This window comes from Cebus imitator, unplaced genomic scaffold (genome assembly GCF_001604975.1).
Source record: "Cebus imitator isolate Cc_AM_T3 unplaced genomic scaffold, Cebus_imitator-1.0 Scaffold123, whole genome shotgun sequence".
Taxonomy (NCBI): Eukaryota; Metazoa; Chordata; class Mammalia; order Primates; family Cebidae; genus Cebus; species Cebus imitator.
Genome location: NW_016107438.1, coordinates 47,802 through 54,343, shown reverse-complemented (window position 1 = coordinate 54,343; position 6,542 = coordinate 47,802).

Sequence of the window (6,542 nt, the reverse complement as noted above, 5' to 3'; positions counted from 1 at the left end):
CTGGATTGAGTCTTGGGAGGAAAGCAAGCAAGGCTATTTTGAAACGACTTTTCCTGGGATAAAGCCAAGAGGCAAGCCTGCAAGCTGCGAGGGGTCACATTGCAAGGACGTGCCTGTAGCAAAGGCATTACTTTGGGAAAAAAAAAAAAGAATAGCACAAGTGCCCTGCTTGACCACCTAACTCTTCTTCCCCCAACCACAGAAGTCCTTAGGGAATCATATGGCAGTTACCACCACATCCCACAAATTCCTTTTTACCACTCCACACCCTCACCTCCTAGTCTTCACATGTCTACAAGTGCCGGCACCTTCACTTTTGCTGTTGGAGGACTGCCCTTTGAGTGTTGGACCCATCTTTCCCACACTCACAAGGAGCCAGAAGTACCTGCAAGTTTATACATACCCTCCTCAGAACCAGTGCCACTATTAACAAGTGACCGTCAGCTGCAAGGATGCACACGACCAAGGTGCAACTCAGCCTATAGGTTCCCTTTGGAATGCAAGGGGCCATCACAGCCTTGCTTGGCTTCTTACCATCCCCAGTTGTGCATCCTCACTCCTTTACTGGTCTCTTGGAAGTATTTCCTTCATTACTTCCACATGAGTGTTTCTGAAGAGGCCTAATACATACCGTTTGGTCTCATTTGCACTTCATTTTGTGGATCTGCTCATTGGTTTCAGTAAAAGGAGCTGACTGGGTTTTTCCCTGGGAGCTCCAGGCTTCTGAGGGACCCTCCATCAGAGGCCTTCAGTGCTCAGCCAGCATCTCCTTAGGTCCCTCTCCCAACTCGAACTTATTCCCTTCTCGGTAAAGAACAGGAATGCAACCGCCAGTACCTGTGGTCTTTTGAAGCTGCCCTATGATTGGGCATGGAAATTTATATCCCTGCCATGGCTGGCTTTAGCCTGTGTCAGATGGGGTAAGACGGTTTAAGTACCTCTGGCTCCACAGCAGATTAAAAGTTTATGTATGACCTATAGTGTCTCCAGAGGGCCTCTGCCAAGTTAAGCTCTATTCCCCTGCATCAGACTGTGCTATCACACCTTCGAGACATCACCTCATCCATCCCACTTCTGTCACTCCATGGTGTTTTACTTGGTTATGTGGTAGCAACTCAAATTCTCATCTTAAGGTCTGCGTCTAGAAAACAAAGTATGAAATACTCCAAATTCCTGACCAAGCAACATTTTCTATGACCACCACCCTGCTCCTGACCAAGTTTCTGTATACAGCAGACTCATTCCATCCAGGTAGAAGGTGATGTCATATCTGGCCTGACCAACTTTCATCTGAATACCTGTATCTCATCACCTGCTTGCTTCTTGTTTGGCCACAAGGATGTGGCCTTACAAAGCATGAACTTTTCTAGATCTGGCAGAAAAAGTTGTAAATGTCCAAAGGCATCCCAGAGTTACTAATTAGCTGTACTCTTTCAAGAATAAATGTGGGTCACACCCTGAGTGCTAAGAAGATCTGAACCAGATACTACTGAGGCCACGTGGTCAGGGCTCAGTAAACTATGCAGATACCCATCCCTGTGATCTCCTGAAGTGCCACTTCCTGGAGTTGAGAGGCCTTAGGAAAGTGATCACCTTACAGTGCAGACAAGTGGCCCCAGACTAGAAAGTACCTTTTCGAAAACCTCTACCTCAGGCACAAGTGAAAGCCACCTGAGCTTAGCCACCTTCAACACCAGTTTTTCCATCTTTAGCCATTACCCAGAGTCCTGCTGCTTTTATGTCTCAAAATTATTAAGGGTTTGTTGTAGGGGCTTTTAGGTAAGTCCTTAACTTAAATGTCATCCAATTATACTTCAAGTTGAAGCTTCCAACAGTTTAATGCTGTCCCCAAAAGTTAAGATACAGTATCCAATAACCAAGTGGTAGATGTAACATGGCCCCTTGCCAGTACCTGTGACCTACTTGAAGTGGGTGTCCCACAGCTTTGGCATCTTCAGAATTAGAGCTTCTGAGCCCCTGAAGAGAAACATGTCCTCTGGAGATACAGTGGGTTCCACAGAACCAAAAGCTGTAATTTGGTCACACAGAGACCAGAAGGCAGACAGAAGTTACTCTACTGGTCTGGGTCAACAATCCTGGATATGATGAAATAGGTCTCTGCTACAAAGTGAGGGAAATACACCTGGATGCCCCTTAGTGCCAGCATTAGTGGTCACAAAACAGTTATTGCAGAAACATAAGATATGGTATGATCAGAGATGAGCGGGTGCCCAGGCTTCTTGGATAAGGCTGAGTGACCCTACTGAGTAAGGAATCTCAGCCAGCAGAAATGCTGGCTTAGGTTGGAGGGGAGTATAATATGCACTTTTAGGAGATGAATATCCATTAGTCACAGGATTAGTTGCAGCTGCTGGGAGAGTACCTTCTCATACTGTTACTGTAGTGTTTAGAAAGGGTGGTTCTTCAGATGTTGACATGTCAAGAGACAGTGAACTCAACGTTGGATCCAAGTGGGTCCAGATATGTACAAGGTAGGCTGAGCAGTTTCTCTTGCATATTTGCTGAGTGCATCTAGAGCTCACCCACAGACACTTCCACATGCTGATCAATCATGAGCAAATGAACTCATCAACTCAAAAAAGCCATTTTTAAGCAGAATAGAATCCAGACGCACGTGATGCCACTGTCCACAGGGGGAGCATAAAGGCAGCCTTGACACATCTGAGTCAATCACGCCTGCTTGCTAGACAGTGACTCAGATGATTGCATTGGGTTCAGGCTGTCCAGGATACTCTTAATAAATGCTAGATTACTGGGGCTTTAGCTACATCTGCAAGATACAGCTACATTGTAAAACCCTTTCAAAGCAACACAGACTAGTGCCCAGTTCTGCAGACACTAATCCGTCTACTTCAACATACCAAAAATGCCATCACATTTGGTGAGTTGTAATTTTAGGGACACAAGTCACCGGAAGTGTGTTAACGTATTTGAGAATCCACTTGGAGTTTGAGAGTTTCTGAAAACTATTGTCATTAATTGAAGTTGTCCAACTATTCAACAGTAACTGGACATATATTAGCAGGCTGTTCACTTAGTGTGCCGTTTGTGAGAACGGTATTGATAAAAATATCATTTATAAATATGAAATCAACCTACATGTTCAGTGATAGACTGGATAAAGAATGTGGTATGCAGGTCATAGAATACTGTGCAGCCACAAAGAATGAGATCATGTTCTTTCCAGAAACATGGATGGAGCTCCTGCAGGTCACTATTCTTAGAAAACTGAAGCAGGAACAGAATACCAAATACATGAATACAGGATTGCACTTAGGTGGGAGCTACGTGATAAGAACACATGGCACAGGGGAACAGGCACTGGGGCCTACAGAAGTGGAAGAGAACAGCAGGAAAATAGTGGCTACTAGGCTTAGTACCTGGGTGCCAAGATCTGTACAAGCCCACATGACACAGGTTTACCTATGAGAAACCTACCCATAGTAATTAGCCCCATCATGAGTTCTGAGTTGCTGCTACTGAGTGGCAGCAGGAATTAACCTGTCTCCTTCAACTCAGGATTTGAAGGAGAGTGTCTTGGTGCTCAGTGAATTGGCAAACTGCAGTAGCCATGGCCTATTCAAGGTGAAGAAGCCAAGGGCTCAGACCTCTCAGGGATGAAGATTCCATTTATTCCACTGGGCAAATCACCTAGATAAAAAGTGTTAGCCACTGATAAGCAAGATCTATGAGTATGAGAACAGACATGTCAATTACATCTGTTGGCCCAACAGCAGAGTATAACTTGGAACCAACCATATTGTCACTTTAGGGATTCTGGCTGGGAACCACTTTGACAGTACATAAGTTTACTCAAAGTCAAGGCAGGACATGGATGATCGATCCATTTGCATGTTTTCATCTCAAGTCTCCTCGACAAAGTTCACCTACAGCTGCAGTACAGTTCCAACGTGTGCAAGCAAACTTCACGTCAGACACTTATGTCCGATCATTTACCTACGGGCTTTCTTCACTACCATGAAGAGCTTCCTCAGCCTGCTTGCAAGACAGCCTGCTTGCAGAGACAACCAGTGAATAGGGAGCAGCAACTCAGTGATTAATGCTCTTTCTTCCATTCCACAGTGGAACAAGTCCAAGTGTACAACATTCACTGTTTTAGTCCCCAATGGGATTGTGCCCTAGGTGCTTATAGCAGTTCATTAAAGTACCCTTATTAGCTCCGTTTAGTCCACTGTCTCACTTTCAACTCCTTCAACTCATGTTCACCGTGATCATCCCAAATTATTCTAGTCCTTGTCTCCAGATTGGTTTGTGGAGAAACCAAAGCTAAGTCAAGATTGCAACACAGGAGTCTCATAATAAGATGCTGTTGACATTTCTGTTCTCATACTCAGATTTTGCTTATCCTTGGGCCAGTTAAGCCCTTCATCCCTGAGATGTCTGAGCCCCTGGCTACTTCACCTTGACTAAGCCATGGCTGCTACCATTTGCCAACTCACTGAGCACGCAAGACACTCTTTCAAAAGTTGTCTTAATGATCGGACCAGTTGGGGAATAACATGGAAGCAGAACCATGCAAACTGAAGGTGGACAAAGTGAGAGAAAGCACGGGTTTTATGGAATCAGACCAGGATTTCCTTCAGTCCTGTTCATTACTGTTGCATTTGACAAATCATCCACCTTGGTAGTTCATGTAAAGTGATATTCTATCGAATCCCTCCTAAAAATTTAAGTGTAAAAGAAACATGGAAGAGCCTTAAAGCTTTAAGATATGAACACTAAACATTGAGTTTAATAAACTATAGCTTTCAGCCATGTACATTTCAGTCCATGAGTTATGTTACTACATAGACTAATAGTTTTGTGGTACCTAATGCCCTGGCCACAGGCATGGTTTGAAGCACAGATGACCTCAGACTTGGCTGTCCACCCTTGTGAACCTCCTAGAACACAAAAGCATTAAGAGGCTTCTGAGGAGCTACTACAGGCCACTTTACACTAGCTTCCTGATCTAAGGAGTCTTTCATGAAACCATTTCATTGCTTTTAGGGTAATTCCTGAAATAACAGACATCAGACTCTAAGGCTCAAACCACTTGACCTAGCTCTGAGGGCATATCAGGTTCCTATCCGTCTCGCAGGCAGTCAAGCTTGCATCAAGAATGGAGGGATAAAATATTAAAGAGGAGCCAGCATCAGCCTAGGTCCTACACAAACTGTAGGAAGACAAGTTGGATGAACTTGACTCCTTAAGTGCAGGACCAAATGGAGCCAGAGGCAGCACATCTCTTGGTAAAAACTCAAGGGAGAGCTTTGATTAGGATGAAGCATTTCTCATTACTCAGCCACCAAACATGGCTTACTGCTAAGGGGACAATGTTAAGCCAGCCTCTTCTGCTTTTAAAGGCAACACGCAGTTGGATATGCCATTTCAGTATGTCAGCTAACCCAAAAAGCTTTGAGACCCGAGAAAGAGCCTCTCAGCAGGTCCAGCTTGGTTTCCTTGCACAATTGAGGATTCAACTCCTAGGATTTTATAGGCTCCAGTTCAGAGTCACCTTCCCTAATAACAGCAGGCTCAAATAAGTTCTGGAGCCTTGACATGGTGATTGTAGTTAGCTGTATATCTTATATATGATGTTTGGGAATAGATCACGTGTCCCACAACACAAAGTATGCAAAGGTGATGGGCATGTAAGTTCAGTCAGGGGACTTGACATGGTGATTGTAGTTAGCTGTGTATCTTATACTTGATGTCTGGAAATAGATCAAGTGTCCCACAAAACAAAGTATGCGATGTGATGGGCACATTAGTTCAGTAATGGTAAATACCTCAGCATATATTGAAACACTTTATGCTTTGAGACTGAGTTTCTCTTGTTGCCCAAGCTGAAATCATCTCAGCTCACTGCAACCTCTGCCTCAAGTGGATTCTCCTACTTCAGCCTCCTGGGTAGCTGGGATTACAGGTGTGTGCCACCACACCCAGCTAATTTTTAAGTAGACAGTTTCACCATGTTAGACAGGCTGGTCTCAAGCTCCTGAACTCGAATGATCCACCTGCCTTAGTTTCCCAAAGCAATTCTGGGCATCTTAAATGACACTTTTATTTGCCTATACTTCAGTAAATCTGGGTGTCTGATGGGGAGTCTTACACTTTGGGCACTTCACAGCAAGATTTGGGGGTTCCTTTTCTCTATAAATATGATTGGCAGAGTTACATAAGTATGATAAATAAGCCATTTTTTCCACGAGGACCTTGTCAGCAGAAGCAAAGACTGGCTTCTGGTTTCAGTATATGCAAGTGTGTTCAAATCTAGTTAAAGAATGAGGAGTGACAGAAACAAAATGCCCTAAAGCAGAGATGAGCACAAAATGCGTAAAGCAAAGCAAGAAAGCTACACATCTTGATTTTTCAAAGGCTATGTTTAGACAAGAAGTGTCCTGGCTTGGCACAGAAATAGTAAAATTTAAGAATGTCAGCAAAACTACTGGTATTCATGTGTGGCTTCATGGAGGTGACTGGACATGCTGAGTCCACCTTAATTTTCAGGGCTCTTT